Source organism: Tachypleus tridentatus, chromosome 6, assembly GCF_004210375.1.
Source record: "Tachypleus tridentatus isolate NWPU-2018 chromosome 6, ASM421037v1, whole genome shotgun sequence".
NCBI lineage: Eukaryota > Metazoa > Arthropoda > Merostomata > Xiphosura > Limulidae > Tachypleus > Tachypleus tridentatus.
In genome coordinates, this window is record NC_134830.1 from 162,147,971 (window position 1) to 162,168,538 (window position 20,568).

Genomic DNA, 20,568 nt, shown 5'->3' on the forward strand with positions numbered 1-20,568 from the left:
GATTTTAGCGTTGCAAGTCCATAAACATACAGCTGAACCACTGGGGCTAATATTCTTTGATATCGCTGTCTAAAAATAGTTTTACTCACTAAAAATTGAATGTTCAGCACCTTTAACTTTATAAGTAGATAGAATATCAGAAGTATTGTTTGAAGATGGTTTACTTGCTTTCTGTATAGAACCTGCTTTAATTATATTAAGAAATGTTTTAATATATACATATATATATATATATTGCCCTCCCTCTAAAAACATTAAGATATTTTTTCTCACTTATATCATGGACCAGTGAATGTAAACTCGTTTAACTGTACACTAATGAATCTTCCATTTGCTTTCTTGAATACTTTTCAAAATGACTACTTCAAGCTTCTTTGGATGCTGTTATCAGTACAATATTATTTTAAGAGTACACATATGTATATGTAAGTACGGCGATATATTTATCTATATTGTAAGCCCGGCATAGCCACGTGGTTACACCACTCCTAATCTGAGGGTCGCGGGTTAGAATCCCCGTTAAACCAAACATGCTCGCCCTTTCAGCCCTGTGGACATTATAATGGTACCGTCAATCCCACTATTCGTTGGTAAAAGAGTATCCCAAGAGTCGGCGATGGGTGGTGATGACTAGCTGCCTTCCTTCTAGTTTTTCACTGCTAAATTAGGGACGGATAGCGCAGATAGCGAATTCAAAACAGACAAACAAACTATATTGTAAGGGTTTCTTTACGAGCTTCATCTAAAATATACATTGTTATTGATTTTTCGAAGTACTTGCTTGAACTTCTAGTTTTTTCATTAAAACTATCTCAGGCTTATTAAGAATGTTACTAGGTGACTGAAAATAAATCATTATGACTGCAAATGTTTTTTAAACATTCTCCAAGATTATTATTTATACTATCTGAATAAAATGCTTTAACAATCAAATAGTCTTCTAACTTAGTTTGAATCTAAAACAGCGCTAAGGTAAACACATTCTAACTGAAAAAAAAACAACATTTTTTTCATTTACAATCTTTATACCTTACTCAAATTCTACTGGCAGCTCAGATTAAATATTATTATGCTAAGCTTCTGTTTCACATCACTAGAGGGCGGGTCATGATGCTATCGTCATTAGCAGAAAGACACAAGACTTACTGAACAGTTGCGTTCGTCAGTTGGTAGCAAAACTTTTCAGTTACCGGAATAGAAAGTTCCGGCACGAACTTTTACACCAGTTGATCTTGTACATCGCCCTAAACGTGTGATTAAAACATATTAACTTTCCGTTGTCCTCTTTGGAGATTTACTTTTACTGATGTTAATACTAAAGTTTAGTCCTAAGCCAAGGAACATGGCGCGGATTACAGAAACATTTCTTTCACCAACACTTTGTAGATTTTTCACACTTCAAGTTTCAAACCTTTCAACAATATCATTGGCCTTCTTTGTGAGTCATTTGTTGTCGATGTCGCTATATCAATATTCAGATGCCTCTTACCGCCAGCGTATAAATATCCGACATTTACCCAAAATTAGCGAACTCGCCTATTTACTCTCGCAAAATTTTAGTGACGCCGAAGCTATTTTTCAACATTTGAACTCAGAAAATGGCGATTCTTGGAGAGCAAGGAATTTATACTCTCGATCGGTGTTGGGCTGGACGTGGAACAAAAGAAACAGTAGTCTAAACTATACGTGGCCAGTGAAACGGGTGGCCGAAATAGAAGGGGACATTATTCTCGGTGGGCTCATGATGGTGCACGAGCGCGAAGACACCCAGATCTGTGGACCAATAATGCCTCAAGGTGGGATTCAGGCCTTGGAATGTATGTTATATACCATCGACTGGGTGAATAGCCAGGAAAACTTTCTACCAGGTATCACACTCGGTGCTTACATCCTGGATGACTGTGATAAAGACACTTACGGGCTTGAACAGGCTGTGGATTTTATTAAAGGTAAGCTAGTCATGTGATTAGTCTTTACGTAAAACTTGGGTTTAGAACACAACCTGATTTTTTTTTTTAACATTCACGTGACTTGTAAGCAAAGACTATTTGTACAGAAGTGGATTGCTTTTTTTTTAATGGAGCGACGGTAAACACAAGGGAGAGGCATTCCTCTTTCAGAGCAGTGAACTCGTTTGAATAAGTATCAACTATGATTAATAATTAAAATGTGGTTAAGTAATTCATAAGAACAGCGTACAAGTATCTTTGTTTGCAAATAATGACTTTTGTAATCAAATACTAGTTGTATTGAAATTGAATCGTTTTGTTTCTTTACACAGAGCAAGGATAAAAACAAGAAAGGGTCACTGGCTCCTCAGAGCAGTGAACTTGTTTGTGTAGAAATACTGTTTGTTTAATAATCAAAATGCATTTAAGCAGTTCACAAAATTAGAGTGAAGTTAGCTTCGTGTGCAATTAATAATATTTGCAGGTTTTAAAATATAAGCTGTTCACACTTATATTTAGTTTCAGTATCTTAGATTTTGTTTGTTTCGAATTTCGCGCAAAGTTACACGAGGGCTATCTACGCTAACCGTTCCTAATTTAGTAGTGTAAGACTAGAGAGAAGGCAGCTAGTCATTACCACCCACCGCCAACTCTTGGGCTACTCTTTTATCAACGAATAGTGGGACTGACCGTTACATTATAACATCCTTATGGCTGAAAGGGCGAGCATGTTTGGTGCGACCGGGATTCGAACCCGCGACCCTCGGATTACGAGTCGAACGCCTTAACACGCTTGGCCATGCCGGGCCAGGAATGTTTGTAATATTGCATGTCTTGCACGACTACAATATTATGACTATTTGAAATAAAAGTAAAGTGTTAGGCTTAAAGAACAGTTTAAATACATTTAAATGTTTAAGTTAACAAAATATTCTTTAGTTAAAATTAAAATGAATATTTAAATTTTATTATTTTCCATTTTCAACAGACGTTTACTTATTTTAATCTTACCTTTATCTCAATTCAGGCCAGGTATGGTACTCGTCTCGTAATCTGAGGGTCGCGGGTTCGAATCCCCGTCACACCAAACATGATTGCCCTTCCAGCCGTGGGGGCGCTATAATGTTACGGTCAGCCCCACTATTCGTTGGTAAAAGAATAACCAAAGAGTTAGCGGTGGGTGGTGACGACTAGCTACTTTTCCTCTAGTCTTATACTGCTAAATTTGGGACGGTTATCGTATATAGCCCTCGTGTAGCTTTGCGTGAAACTAAAAAAACACACAAACAAATAATTCAAAGTCATTTTATACATGTATTGAAGCCATCATAACTCAATAGTACATTAACTCTATCTTATACCTTGAATTACTGACCCACTTCTATACCGTTTAATACAAGTCATAGTTTAGTACATACTACGTAGTCTTAAGTAACTTTTATGTTTTTCTCTTTTACCTTTAATAAAGAACTAATCAAAACAAAAATTGTAGAAATAAAACATTTTATGTGCAAAATATTGAGTAAATCAATTTGGACTTAAAGAGACTAGTTGGAACATGTACACCTTTTAATGTTTCTGCACAACACACGTGGCTTAAGGCGTTCGAGTCGTAATCCCAGAGTCGCAGGTTCGAATCCCCCGTAGCACCAAACATGTTCGCCCTTTCAGCCGTGGAGGCGTTATTATGTGGCGGTCAATCCCACTATTCGTTGGTAAAAGAGTAGCACAAGAGTTGGCGGTGGGTGGTGATGACTAACTGCCTTCCCTCTCGTCTTACCCTGCTAAATTAGGGACGGCTAGCGCAGATAGCCCTCGTGTAGCTTTGCGCGAAATTCAAAAAACAAACAACCCACATGGGACTCTCTAAACCAGAGCCTCTCAGGTTTTTTTCAGTTCGCTGTACACTTTTACAAGCAAATAATAAGTTGAAATTTTAAATGTTAGAAACGTATTAAATTGATAATAACTTTACACTAGTAAATAAAAATAATTTAATAATTGCAAAAGTTCTGTGACATATCTGAAAACCCTCTGCGGCGCTCATCTTCATTTATGAATTCTAAAACACTTTGGTACATAAATAGTTGAGAAAAAAATATTAAAAAAAACCGATAATGTCTGTACGAAGATTCATTGGTAATTACAGTGTTCACGTGACTTAGTTTTGGTTTTTATTTTTTGTTAGTATGACTTCAAAATGATCTGTCTTGAAATACAAAACCACAAAGTGAAAAAGTGTGTTTTCTTATAGCAAAGCCACATCGGGTTATCCGCTGAGCCCACCGAGGGGACTCGAACCCCTGATTTTAGCGTTGTTAATCCGGAGACATACCGCTGTACTAGCGGGGGACCGAAATAAAAAAAGAAAGAAAAAATACGCTAATTATTCTAATAGTAAACAATTATATAATGATTTGAGTATGATTATAGGTTAGGGTTTCTTTGATCTCAAAATATTAGTTTTGCTTTTGTGCAAGCATTCAGAAAGGTCTATGTGGGGTAGGTGTATTATAGTCCTCAAGACTACACTCAGATATTAAGATGTTGCTACATATAAACAGATGATGTAATTTTTTTATTTGTATGAAACGATTGATCGTTATAAAAGAGTGGTAAAATTTGGTTAGGCTTAGGTACACTCTTGAAAAAAAAAATATATCCATCACTTCTTAGACTTTTCTCAATTTAATATCATGCAACACTTATTAAAAAGCACCGCAAATGGCTCAGCGGTATGTCTGAGAGATAAAAATTGGGTTTCGATACCCAAATTGTACAGAGTACAGATAGTAGTTTTTTGTGTAGTTTTGCGTTTGATAACAATAAAGTTCGATATCGCGCCACCTAAAGACGGAAATGCGTACTTCTAAATTCAGTATCTCGCCACCTTAAGGCAAGAATGCATACTCCTAATATAGGTATCAAGCCGCATTATATACAATAATGTTATTAAATTAATTAACTTCATATTAAGAACGGTTAATGACGGTTTAATTCACCTAAACAATCAGTGAGACTGAATTGGTAAGCCTTTATAAAACTACATACTAGATAAAGACGCTAAACATGCAAAACTCAATATAAAAAACTGTTTGATTACTAAGTTAATATCATAAGAGTAGAACGAGTAAGCCTAGTGTGGGTTTATTATATTTGTAATATGTGTAACGATGTCCTGTTATTGGTTGATTCTGGTTTACTGTAGTTGTAATTTATGTAACGACGTCCTATTATTGGTTGATTCTGGTTTATTATATTTGTAATATGTGTAACGACGTCCTGTTATTGGTTGATTCTGGTTTACTGCATTTGTAATTTATGTAACGACGTCCTGTTATTGATTGATTCTGGTTTACTGTATTTGTAATTTATGTAACGACGTCCTGCTATTGGTTGATTCTATTTTACTGTATTTGTAATTTGTGTAACGATGTCCTGTTATTGGTTGATTCTGGTTTACTATATTTGTAATATGTGTAACGACGTCCTGTTATTGGTTGATTCTGGTTTACTGTATTTGTAATTTGTGTAACGACGTCCTGTTATTGGTTGATTCTGGTTTATTATATTTGTAATATGTGTAACGACGTCCTGTTATTGGTTGATTCTGGTTTACTGTATTTGTAATTTGTGTAACGACGTCCTGTTATTGGCTGATTCTGGTTTACTATATTTGTAATTTGTGTAACGACGTCCTGTTATTGGTTGATTCTGGTTTACTATATTTGTAATTTGTGTAACGACGTCCTGTTATTGGTTGATCCTGGTTTATAGAGGTAAAAAAAAAAAACACAAATCATTATTGTTCTTCCTAGTCTCAAACTTCACTTGGATCAACTGTGTCCAAGGAGATGATCACGTGCGCAATCAACAACATTAACAAAACATAAATCATTTATCGATATTTTTAAACTAACCTCACTTATTATCATAATGGGTTTTATCAACTTTAATAATAGGAAAGTAAATGCAGTAAATATCGCCATATTTCTGTGTAAAATTTCTTCAAAAGACGAGGTCACAGACCGAAAGGAAACGGGGTAAAATAAATATTTAGATGAAGCCTAGTTTGTATTAATAGTAAACTTTAAACAGTAAACGATATATATGTGTGTGTGTGTAACGAAAAACCCACATTCATTCTCCAATCCTACTGTTATTACAGGTTAGACCTCACTTCGACTTTAACCTAGCTTTACATTTTAGATCTTTGTAGAACTTGGTGTGGCCTGGAGTTTAGGACACTCAACGGACAATCTGTGGGTCGCAGATTTGAATCTCATCACCGAAGTTCCTCGCTTCTTTAACTGTGGAGGTGCTATGATGTGATGGTTAATTCCTCTATCTATTAGTACAAAGCGTAGTCCAATGGTTGACAGTGGGTGATGTTTGACTGGTTGATTTCACGTTATCAATTTAAAACCCGGGACGACTAGCGCAGGAAGCCCTCTAGTAGCTTCGTACGAAATTAAACAGGTTAAAAATAAATCTGTGTATTTGATAAAACTGTGTGCGTGTTTGTGTTTTTTTTTTATAGCAAAGCTACATCAGGCTATTTACTGAGCTCACCGATGGAAATCGAACCCCTGATTTTAGTGTTGTGAATCCGTAGACTTACCCCTGTTTTAGCGGGGGGGCTAATAAAACTAAAATAGAAACCCTTATAACCCGAGCGCTTTCAAAAGGTGGACCTTCCTTCTTCAAGACTTTTTGGACAAAATCTGTGTACTGATACTGATCTGAAAAAAAATCCTATTTTTGTGTTCCGTTTATGCCCCAAACTAGAGTTTCGTTATTGGCAAAAGTAATATACCTGTAAAAACATAATCTTTATCGTTCTATAGTGACTCCTTTACCATCCCTTGAAATAAGATTTTACATTCATCGAGGTATTAGAACACACGAACATAAAAAACGAACGTCGAGTTGAATAAGTCATGCCACGAACAACGAAAAGTGTTTGTTAAGTCAGTAGCATTAAAATATTATGGAAGATCTTCAAGTCCATTCTGAAAACAAGTAATGAATCGTTTGTTTTTTAACTTCGCGCAAAGCTACACGACGACTACCTGCGCTAGCCGTTCTTAATTTTACAGTGGAAGAATAGAAGGAATGCAGATAGTCATCACCACCCACTATCAAATCTTGGGCTACTCTTTTACCAACGAATAGTGGGATTGATCGTAACATTATAACGCCCCCACGGCTGAAACGGCGAGCGTGCTTGGTGTGAAAAAAAAACTTAGGATTTTATATCTTCTTTAAAATACTTAATATGTGTATGTATTCGATTTGATTTCATTTGGATGGAAAAATGGAAGAAGACAAACGTTATTATAAGTGATAATAATTACTTTATTATAAGTAATATTATAAGTGATAATAATTACTTTATTATAAGTAATATTATAAGTGACAGCTTGATTTCACAACAGATGTTATTCATCTCTAGTTACAGAATCCCTACATTACTAAACACAGAAAATACAACATTACTAAACACAGAATTTCTAAATACAACATTACTAAACACAGAATCCCTAAATACAACATTACTAAACACAGAATCCCTAAATACAAAATTACTAAACACAGAATCACTAAATACAACATTACTAAACACAGAATCCATAAATACAGAATTACTAAACACAGAATCACGAAATACAGAATTACTACATACAGAATCACTAAACACAAAATTGCTAAACACAGAATCACTAAATACAACATTACTAAACACAGAATCCCTAAATACAGAATTACTAAACACAAAATCCCTAAATACAGAATTACTAAATACAAAATTACTAAATACAGAATTACTAAACACAGAATTACAAAATACAAAATTACTAAATACAGAATCACTAAATTCAGAATTACTAAACACAGAATCATTAAATACAGAATTACTAAACACAAAATCATTAAATACAGAATTACTAAACACAGAATCACTAAATACAACATTACTAAACACAGAATTCCTAAATACAGAATTACTACATACAGAGTCACTAAATTCAGAATTACTAAACACAGAATTACTAAATACAAAATTACTAAATACAGAATCACTAAATTCAGAATTACTAAACACAGAATCTCTAAATACAGAATTACTAAACACAGAATCACAAAATACAAAATTACTAAATACAGAATCACTAAATTCAGAATTACTAAACACAGAATCACTAAATACAAAATTACTAAACACAGAATCACTAAATACAACATTACTAAACACAGAATCCATAATTACAGAATTACTAAACACAGAATCACGAAATACAGAATTACTACATACAGAGTCCCTAAATACAACATTACTAAACACAGAATCCCTAAATACAGAATTACTAAACACAGAATCACTAAATACAACATTACTAAACACAGAATCCCTAAATACAGAATTACTACATACAGAGTCACTAAATACAAAATTACTAAACACAGAATCACTAAACACAAAATTGCTAAACACAGAATCACTAAATTCAGAATTACTAAACACAGAATCCCTAAACACAGAATCACTAAATACAACATTACTAAACACAGAATCCCTAAATACAGAATTACTAAACACAAAATCCCTAAATACAGAATTACTAAATACAAAATTACTAAATACAGAATTACTAAACACAGAATTACAAAATACAAAATTACTAAATACAGAATCACTAAATTCAGAATTACTAAACACAGAATCATTAAATACAGAATTACTAAACACAGAATCATTAAATACAGAATTACTAAACACAGAATTACTAAATTCAGAATTGCTAAACACAGAATCACTAAATACAAAATTACTAAACACAGAATCACTAAATTCAGAATTACTAAACACAGAATCCCTAAATACAGAATTACTAAACACAAAATCATTAAATACAACATTACTAAACACAGAATCCCTAAATACAGAATTACTACATACAGAGTCACTAAATACATAATTACTAAACACAGAATCACTAAATACAAAATTACTAAATACAGAATCACTAAATACAGAATTACTAAATACAGAATTACTAAACACAGAATCACTAAATACAAAATTACTAAATACAGTATCACTAAATACAAAATTACTAGACACAGAATCACTAAATTCAGAATTTCTAAACACAGAATCACTGAATACAAAATTACTGAATACAGAATCACTAAATTCAGAATTACTAAACGCAGAATCACTAAATACAAAATTAGTAAATACAGAATCACTGAATGAAAGTGAAACCACGAAAGGCAATTTCACAGCAGTGTCTATTTACTTGTAATCTACGATACGTTACACAAGAATCTTAAATATAAGTCCAAACAAAATCTTCGTGAATTAAAATAGAATTTTAACGTAACGTATAAAAGTCTTTAATATTTTATAGACTACGAAATAGATTAAAAACTGAGCTTCTACTTAACATATACGTTCCTTAGAGCACTGACCTGACTTTTATGTTAAATCATTTTGGCATTCGCTGTACTACTTGTGTTTTTCATTACACATCTATGACCATTATTTAGGTTGTATTTTATTCCGTTCTGTCCTGGTAAGCGCGAGGGAGTGGAACTTATCTGCGACTCCTGTTACAATTGAACGAAAATGGAAACTTTCTTTATGAACGGATTGTTAACCCATTGCAGATTAACACCAAAACAGCAGCTGGTAACCAAGTGTAGAACTATCTTCGAACCAGCAATCTTTCGATTAAAAATATAAAACGCTAACCACTAGGCCACAACGCTCCGATTCCAACCATTAGACCACACCACCCCTAAAACTCTCTTTAACCTGATAAATTATTTCAACAGCCAAGTGTACGACCTACTTGGAAAAGTTTATTGATTTTATTGACCGCCGCTTAAGGCATTACTGACCTACACCAGAATTAAAATATTGCAGTTCACCAACTTCACCAAAGATCTGCCTTCAAAAGCACTAATGACATCTTGGACACTAATGCCTTATTTCTTGAGACTAATATCTACGCATCGGGAGATTCGCACTACAAAAACAGTGACAGCCATGCTTATACTTAGAATACCAGTCACTCTACTCCTCGCGGGTTCGAATCCTCGTCGCACCAAACATGCTCGCCCTTTCAGCCGTGGGGGCGTCATAATGTGACGGTCAATCCCACTATTCGTTGGTAAAAGAGTAGTTCAAGAGTAGGTGGTGATGACTAGCTGCCTTCCCTCTAGGCTTTCACTGCTAAATTAGGGACGGCTAGCAGAGATAGCCCTCGAGTAGCTTTGCGCGAAATTAAAACAAACAAACAAACACTCTACTCCCATAAAACAAAGTAAACCTTTTTAAAAACAGTTCAAAAGATAATTACGCCTATGCTCCAAAGAGTAAGATTTTGACTGCGTGGTTATCGAGATGATTGGATCGTTAACACCTCCTCTGGATGACATCAAGATATGCAAAATAGCAGTGTCAAGCATTGACTCTATCCAATCAAAGCGATAGAATCCTCTTGATATAACATACCATACCCTCAACGAAATATCAGCAGATCTTATGTCATCTTTAATATTTACCGAAGACGTATTCTCTACGTCTTATATTGACGTAACCAAAAACTTTCAGCTCTTCTATAGTATTGTTATCTACAACAAGACAATGGTGGGGAGGAGGGTTCTCTACTAACGTTACTCACTGATCTAATATAAATACGTGTCCGTACACTAGGAACCATACTGTTATTAGTTCCGTACTCTTAAAATAGGGGACATCAAATTTATAAGTCGGAATACGTCATTCATTGCATCCAATGAAACAGACGTAATAAACTACATATGTGGAAGAAACAGCCAGATACGAACGGTAATCTATTTCGTGAACACCTTAATGATCATTTGTAAATGTTCCAGCCCATCACTTTTATAGGCAGTTCAATTTTTTTCACTATAATAGATCTCCGTACAAGAAACACGAGCTGTTCCACCTTCTAACCCTTTAAAATCAAGACTATCTCTCAGAATGCATGAAAACTGTTGCTGCTGAATTATTGTTTGTCAAACAGCTGTTTTTCAGACGGAGCTAATTAACAGTAATCTAAGATCAAATTTTCTTTTAATTATCTCTCGGTATAAAACTTCTTTTCGAGGAAACACATCAGAGATATATATCTCAGAACGGCTGGTATGGGTATTAACTCTTTTTTACTAACATAGCAGAGAACAACGTTTCGACCTGCCAGCTATTCTGAGATACACTTTTACTTCAAGTAGGTTTCCTGTCATCAAGAACATCACACATAATTTATCTTCGTTACTGTTATGCAGTTCCACGTTGAATTATATATATTTATTTGTACATAATTTTGTTTAAAGTTGTGTGTGTTTTTTTTATAGCAAAGCTACATCGGGCTATCTGCTGAGCCCACAGAGGAGAATCGAACCCCTGATTTTAGCGTTGTAAATCCGGATACTTACCGCTGTACTAGCGAGGGGCAGTGTTTAAAGTGAAGCATAGAGTTACACAATGACCCATCTGTGCACCAACCACTGCGGGTATCGAAACCCAGTTTCTAGCGTAATCATTACTCATACAATCAAGTTTTTCTAGTTTCAATAATCATTTAATCGACGTTAACTACTTTCAAAAAATATGTGTTACGTTTTCTCGCTAATTTGATATTTTACTAAGAGCATTAAGTGTTTATTTACAATAATATTTCTGAATATGTGTCCAACGCATCTCGTCTCTAGTTATGACCTCCACATGTTCTAACCTTCAACAACTCTTTCCTGACCTAACTTCCACAGTACATGCTTCACTCTCAAGTTTTCATTCAGATGTGTGTGTTACGTTATTTATGTTAATTCTGTGGCTCGGCATGGCCAAGTGGGTTAAGGCGTTCGACTCGTAATATGAGGGTCGCGGGTTCGAATTTCCGTCGCACCAAACATGCACGCCCTTTCAGCCGTGGAGACGTTATAATGTGACGGTTAATCCCACTATTCGTTGGTTTTTACCCAAAGAGTAGCCCAAGAGTTGACGGTGGGTGGTGATGACTAGCTGCCTTCTCTCTAGTCTTACAATGTTAAATGAGGGTCAGCTAGCGCAGATCGCCCTCGTGTAGCTTTGCCCGAAATTCAAAACAAACCAAAACTGCACTATTATAGTTTTATTTTACATAACTCTAAACTGTACTAGAGGTGTTCTGTTTCACATTTTCAGTTGGGAAGATAGGAGGTTATTTTCACATACATATACTCCAAGACCAACAATGGACCTGAGGTTATTTTCACGTACATATATTCCAAGACCAACAATGAACCTGAGGTTATTTTCACATACATATACTCTAAGATCAACAATGGACCTGAGGTTATTTTCGCATACATATACTCCAAGACCAACAATGGGCCTGAGGTTATTTTCACGTACATATATTCCAAGACCAACAATGAACCTGAGGTTATTTTCACATACATATACTCTAAGATCAACAATGGACCTGAGGTTATTTTCGCATACATATACTCCAAGACCAACAATGAACCTGAGGTTATTTTCACATACATATACTCCAATATCAGCAATGAACCTGAGGTTATTTTCGCATACATATTCTCCAAGACCAACAATAGACCTGAGGTTATTTTCACATACATATACTCCAAGACCAACAATGGACCTGAGGTTATTTTTACATACATATACTCCAAGACCAATAATGGACCTGAGGTTATTTTCACATACATATACTCCAAGACCAATAATGGACCTGATAAACTATACACTCTATCCACTCAACTAACTTTAAAATAAAAATTAAACATCCAAAGCCAGTCCATATTATTCTAATATTTATTAAGCCTTCATTTAAATTTCTCTACATCAACTACATCCGCCATGTCTGAAGGTAACCACCCTGACAGAAAAATAAAGTTCTCCTACGTGAAGACGACTCCTATTTTGACAAATTTGTATTTGTGTCCCTTGTCTTGAAATTCTCGCCATTAAAGGGAAAACTCCTTTACATATCTTAAACGCCTCAATAAGATCCTCCTAATTAATCTTTGTTCAAGAAAAAAACAATTTCACAAATCTAAGTCTGCTGTCGTATGACAACCTTTTCATCGTCGGTGTTACATCAAATAACTCTTTTTATCAACTCTTAACAGGAGTTCGATGTCTTTCCTAAAGTAAGGCATTCGTAAATGAACACAGTACTCCAAATGTGGCCTTTACCAATCACCTGAACAATGAAATTATAACCTCTTCATACGTGTATTATTCAATATTTCTGTAGATACAACATGAAATCTTATTTAACACGCCGCTTGTAACAGCAAACTGTTTGGATGGCTTAAAAATACTAATGGACTATTAGTCCAATACCTTTATTTGTCTTTCATAGTACTGTTAGGGTTAGCCCCTCCAAAATAGAACTATTAATTGATATAATCATATCTCTCATGCCTTTTATTGCCTCTAAAATAACTCTCAGTTCTTCCCTTATATTTTGTTTGATGAACGAAATTTCAGAAACATTGTGATATAATTGTAAAATCAAAGTATGTTTCACTATATGCACATATATATATATATCTTAATAGTTAAGCGACCTAACCCTACATTTCTTGCAATCCACAATTTGAGAACCAATGTTTTGACCTACACTCTACTATCAATAAGAAATAATGTTATGTTGATGATACGGTCACTAAGCAAAGTAATATAGTGCGTTTTCATTGTTGTGTTTACTGCTTCAAGAACACGTGTTCTTGAAGCAAGGTTTTCGATTACATTTTATAAGTAGTTCATTCATTTTCATTAGCATTTTGTAATGCTCCCGGGTTCTTCTCCAAGAACTTCAATGCATTTCAGAGCTTAGCAGTTAAAGTTTCCATGGAAACAGTTATCTATGCCGCAAACACAGTAAAAAAAAAAAAAAAAAGATCCAAAGAGAATCTTTCGCCGACGAAAGAGAAAACATGTGGGAGACAAAGATAAGTCAGGTTCGTGTTTACTGGCTTTTTATTTTTGCAATTTACAGGCAGACAAAGCTTTGCTTATCTGTTGCGATTCCGTTGCACTTCTTGAGTCAATTTTAGATCAGTCATCGCAGGAAACGGAGAGTTTTGGATGGGAGAGATCAAATGGTAATAAAGAATGCCCCAGCCTCACTTTTGCATACTGAGGAAACGCAACCTTGACATGTTTATGTCGTGGTTATTTTAATCAAAACTTAGAAACCTTTCTTTGCCAGAGAGCTCGATTTTCAACCAAACAGAAACTCCCAGATATCAGTTACATGAGATAATGTTTGGTTTGTTTTGAATTTTACGCAAAGCTACACGAGGGCTACCTGCACTAGCCGTTCCGAATTTAGCAGTGTAAGACTAGAGAGAAGGCAGCTAGTCACCACCACACACCGCCAACTCTTGGGCTACTCTTTTACCAACGAATAGTAGGAATGACAGTGACATTATAACGCCTCCAAGGCTGAAAGGGCGAGCATGTTTGGTGTGACGGTGATTCGAACCTACGACCCTCAGATTACGAGTAGAGTGTCTTAATCACCTGGCCATGCCGGGTCAAAGGGTAATGTTCTTAAGCAACTGGTTTCAAAGTAGTGAAGCTTTTGGTTTTACTATTCTATTTTTAAAAAAAATGTAACTTAATTTCCAAATCTGGACACTATTCATATACCAACCATAGGATTATAGTCGAGATATTACACCTTACACACCTAACCCTAATTCTGCATGCGGGGGTGACGAGAAACGAATGTTTCTGAGTGATCCTGGTTGACTCGCAAGCCCCTTCGCGGCTTGGGAGATGTAAAACCACTACCAAGTTAGTTAGTAGTGGCACTATACAATATCTAAAGTTTTTGTCTTATAAATTTTGTCCAATGAAAACCTGGAATCTCGAAGTGGAAATTTCGTTATTGGGTTTTGGTCCAAATGCAGGATTTGCTTGGCTGATGTGAAGCTCAAAGCTGCCCAATGGGCTATCTGAGCTGTGCCAACCACAAATACCGAAACCCGGTTTATGGCCGTTGGAGCCCTCAGACATACCGATATAACACTGGAAAGCCCATTGAAAAAAATTCCTCTGCTCGAGAATGACCACTGACGTCCCGCTAGTTTCCTACACACAAATATAGAGGGAGATATTGCTCCTTGTAAATGTTTGCACTAATCCAAAGAAAAGCTTGTTTTCAAGTTCGACAACATGTCTTATTTTATTTGCATTGTACAATTAAGCGCTAAAACACGCAAGTTTGCGAATATATATCGATATTTATTTTCAAGCATCAGAGCAGACGATATTGTTACTGCATAGTACATTTTTCTAACGACACAAACAAAAGAAAATCACATGGAAGATAAGACACAAATTTCAGTGAAGTGTAAATATTGACCAATTAATGGAACTGTATTTTAATAATAATTAAATGTATAAAGTAAGCTGCTGTTCCTAAATGTTAAACTTGTGTCTATAGTCCACTGTACTTATGCTTGTTTGTTTGTTTTGAATTTTGCGCAAAACTACACGAGGGCTATCTCTAGCCGTCTCTAATTTTGCAGTGTAAAACTAGAGGGAAGGCAGCTAGTCATCACCATCCACTGCCAACTCTTGGGCTACTGTTTTATCAACGAATAGTGGGATTGACCGTCACATTATTACGTCCCCACTGCTGAAAGGGCGAGAATGTTTAGTGTAACGGGGATTATAACCCGCGACCCTCAGATTACGAGTTGAACGTCTTAACCACCTGGCCATGCCGGGGCCAATTATGCTTGTAAGTCTTCTATTGCCAACAGTTTATTTTTCAATATATTTATCGCACTGTTGAAAAATAAAACTTGTATAATTTTAGGAGAACATTACAATAGTATTATATCATCAGAAATATATATACATCATTTATATCATTAGTGGCTACAGTAAACAAGTAAAAGGTGGACCGCTCTAGCATTACAAAATTATGACCTTCGTTATTATTTTGTAGTGGACATTAACGCCACACAGGAACTAAACTGAGTATTCTTGATGACGAGAAACCCACTTGAAATAAAAATGTATCTCAGAACGGCAGGTATGGGTATTAACACTTTTACTGACAAGAAGAGAACAACGTTTCCACCTTCCTAGGTCATCGTGTCAACCTGAAGATGACCTAGGTAGACCTAAACGTTGTTCTTTGCTTATCAATAAAAGTGTTAATACCCATACCACTTGTGTATTATTGGCTTAAATATCAAGAAAAATCAGAATGACGTAGCATGTTTCAAAAATATTTATGTAATCTGCTGGTGTAACCGAATTACATGTGAGCTGTACAAATAATAAATTACCAAATTAACAACATCCGAACTTGAACGTAGCCAGCATTTTAGTTAGCTGGTTTATGGAGTAGAAGCAATCAAAAGGCAAATCGAGCTGGTATTTGTTCCATCGGTTACGATGGTACACTACAGCTGTCTGGTTCCAGCTTATGTCTGGTACACCACAGCTGTCTGGTTCCAGCTTATGTCTGGTACACCACAGCTGTCTGGTTTCAGCTTATGTCTGGTACACCACAGATGTCTGGTTCCAGCTTATGTCTGGTACACCACAGATGTCTGGTTCCAGCTTATGTCTGGTACACCACAGATGTCTGGTTCCAGCTTACGTCTGATACACCAGAGATGTCTGGTTCCAGATTATGTCTGGTACACCACAGATGTCTGGTTCCAGCTTATGTCTGGTACACCACAGATGTCTGGTTCCAGCTTATGTCTTTGAACGACTGAAGACAATACTTGTTGATCACATATACTTCGCTCCTGGAAAATTAAAAAAAATATATCTAAGAAACGCCTCATTGTTTCATAATAGTGAAATTTAACGACTGTTGTTTACGAGTTTTATATGCAAAAACGGCTCGTTTGGGTTGAGAAAATATTTTACATAGAAGAGCGAACAACGTTTCGACCTTCTTCGGTCATCGTCAGGTTCATGACCGACCGAAGAAGGTCGAAACGTTGTTCGCTCTTCCATGTAAAATATTTTCTCAACCCAAACGAGCCGTTTTTCCATATAAATTTCTCAACGAGTAGGTTTCTCGACATCACTGATTGTTGTTTACGATGTCGAGTTACAATTGTTCCCTATAGGTGTCATCGCAGTAATGTTTTGAATAACGTCATTGTTAGTCAATTCACAGTGCTTCTAAAACGCAAGAGAAGCACTGGTATTATTGACATAGAAATTCGAAAAAGAATACAGGCTGTACAAGCGAGTCAGTGTCAAAAGGGAAGTTAACGGTGTGGGATTATCTTCGTGGATCAATAAAGCTTCAGTGAAACTTGAGAATAAGTTAATCAAAATTCAAGACGACCAGTGTGAGATATCGTATAGATATAGTTCAACTGAATAGGCTTAGCAGCGTGGTATGTGTTTCTTCTTTTCGCTCGTGTAAACGTTTCTAAGCAATCAAATAAGAAAGCTAAGGCCCATTTTAATGACATAGAGAGGAAGAACATAACCAAAAAGCTGCTGTGGTTAATTGTTAAACCTTCGGGCGAACATTTATAAATTGATATTTATACTTGGGGGGAATAATAAGGTTCTGATAACTCAGTATGAGGTCCAGCATGGGCAGGTGGTTAAGGCACTCTACTCAAAATCTGAGGTCCCCGGTTCGAATCCACGTCACATCAAATATGCTCGCCCTTTCAACCGTAAGGGCGTTATATGTGACGGTCAATTTAACTATTCGTTGGTAAGAGAGTAGCCCAAAGGTTGGCGGTGGATGGTGATGAGTAGCTGCCTTCCTTCTAGTCTTACACTGCTAAATTAGGGCTGCTAGCACAGATAGCCCTCATGTAGCTTTTCGCAAAATTCAAAATCACAAACTGAATAAGTGATTTGTTAAAAGAACTAAAATTAATGAGTTGAAAGCCGACTACAAACAATACATTTTAAATTGACAGTAACTAAGGGCTGCAACATACAAAAATCTTAAAGTTTAATAGAAAAAATAAAAATGCAGTTAAAATTACCTCAGTAGAACAAGGTTTTGGTTTTGTTTTTGAAATTCGCGCAAATCTGGAATAAAATTAAGATTGACCTAAGTTCCAAGATATTGAACTCAAAGTTCCTCGCAAAGCTGCTTTAAACTAATAAACTGGAAGGAAATCAGTTAACCAACAGCACTCACCGCCAACATTATGGGCACTCTTATCTGCATGCCCGGCATGGCCAGGTGGGTAAAGACGTTTGACTCGTAATCTGAGAGTAACGGGTTCGAATCCCCGTCGCACCAAACATACTCGCCCTTTCATCCGTGGGGGCGTTATAATATGATGGTCAGTCCCACTATTCGTTAGTAAAAGTGTAGCCCAAGAGATGGGGGTGGGTGGTGATGACTATCTGCCTTCCCTCTAGTCTTCCACTGCTAAATTAGAAACGGCTAGCGCAGATAGCCTTCGTGTAGCTCTACGCGAAATTCAAAAACCAAACAAACTGTTGTCTGCTCGAATAATGTGATTTGACAAATATCCACACGATGCTTCCTTGGCGCCAAAGTAAGGAGCAAAACTGTTGTTGTAACGAGACACGAACCGTAAGTTATTGATTCACAATCTCGTCAAGCTAACCACTTGGCCACCCCTAAGTTTTTACAATTTAGTTATAACTTGATATTTTAAACGAACAAGGAGAGATATGAAGTTATAGAGTAATGAGATAACACGAAATGAGAACTGGAAGAAAATAATGAGTGGGCTTTCTCACCCTTATAAACAAAAACTGAGTTTTATGTCCTTTGTCCAGATTATGAAGTTTTAAAGATGTGGGTGTGGATGCTATGATACATAAAAAAAATTCTAACTTTCACATAATTTATTTATGACATAACATATTATTACAGTATTCATTATTACCTTACCAAATGTTTTGTATAAGCTTTAAGAACTCAATAGATATATATAGTTAAGTAATGGTATACACTGGGCCATAAGCACGATAACGTTGGAGGGAGAGGTAGCGGCTGAGATGGTGGCGGTGAGTATACTATCTGTTACCCCTTTTCAATACCCATCCCTTAATAGTGTTTCACGTGGTTAATTAATTAGCGGTCATTGGTTGCAGAAGTGTCTTACGGGCTGAAATTGAAAGATCATAGGTCAAAGTAAGAAGTAGACGTAACTCAAATCCGGCTTTCCATACCAGTTTATTTCAACTTTAGCTAGGTTTATGTATTATTGCAATAGTAGCAGTCATTTTTCATTGCATTCCGCCACAGCGAGAACCCCTAGTGACACGGCGGTACGTCGGCAGACTTACGCCATCAGAAACCGGTTTTCGATATCCGTGGTAAGCAGAGCACAAATATGCCCATCGTGGAGTTATGCGCTTAACAACAAACAAACTCGTTATAATTTATGTATGTATATAAACAAAAGTGTAAGACCAAGCGTGGCTCGGTAGTTTCCTTGTCGGACCGTGAACCTGACTTTCCTGGATTCGTGGCACGTTTTTGCATCATACAAACGCATTACGCACGTTCAGGCTGTGGGTACGTTATAAGAGTGGCGCTACACAACTGACATTAAGCGGTGTTGACCAGTTTGAAATCAGGGACTGCTAACGAAGATAGCTCTTGTATAGCTTTGCTTGAAACCCAACAAACAAAGAAACACACGAAAGCTCCTTATGCAATCAATAAAACGATACCTTTACTAATTCAAATTAAATGAATTTTTTTTAGTTGCTTTGACACACCATTTTACACCTTTACTTTGACACACCATATTACACCTTTACTTTAACACACCATTATACATCTTTACTTTAACACATCATTTTACACCTTTATTTTGACACACCATTTTACACCTTTATTTTGACACACCATTTTACACCTTTACTTTAACACATCATTTTACACCTTTACTTTGACACACCATTTTACATCTTTACTTTGACACACCATTTTACACCTTTACTTTGACACACCATTTTACATCTTTACTTTGACACACCATTTTACACCTTTACTTTGACACACCATTTTACACCTTTACTTTGACACACCATTTTACACCTTTATTTTAACACATCATTTTACACCTTTACTTTGACACATCATTTTACATCTTTACTTTAACACATCATTTTACATCTTTACTTTAACACATCATTTTACACCTTTACTTTAACACATCATTTTACACCTTTACTTTGACACACCATTTTACACCTTTACTTTGACACACCATTTTACACCTTTACTTTGACACATCATTTTACACCTTTACTTTGATACACCATTTTACACCTTTACTTTGATACACCATTTTACACCTTTACTTTAACACATCATTTTACACCTTTACTTTGATACACCATTTTACACCTTTACTTTGACACACCATTTTACACCTTTATTTTGACACATCATTTTACACCTTTACTTTGACACACCATTTTACACCTTTACTTTAACACATCATTTTACACCTTTATTTTGACACACCATTTTACACCTTTACTTTGACACACCATTTTACACCTTTACTTTAACACATCATTTTACATCTTTACTTTAACACATCATTTTAAATCTTTACTTTA

At 35.8% G+C, this 20,568-nt stretch overlaps 1 pseudogene across 1 annotated transcript in view; it reads left to right on the forward strand.

Annotated features, from left to right (window-relative positions):
• The first annotated feature begins 1,171 nt into the window (after positions 1–1,171).
• LOC143251800 (metabotropic glutamate receptor 4-like) overlaps positions 1,172–20,568 on the forward strand; it is a 61,840-nt pseudogene continuing 42,443 nt past the window's right edge. The window contains exon 1 of the transcript XR_013028651.1: positions 1,172–1,949. The product of XR_013028651.1 is annotated as a metabotropic glutamate receptor 4-like (transcript). The remainder of the gene's footprint in view (positions 1,950–20,568) is intronic.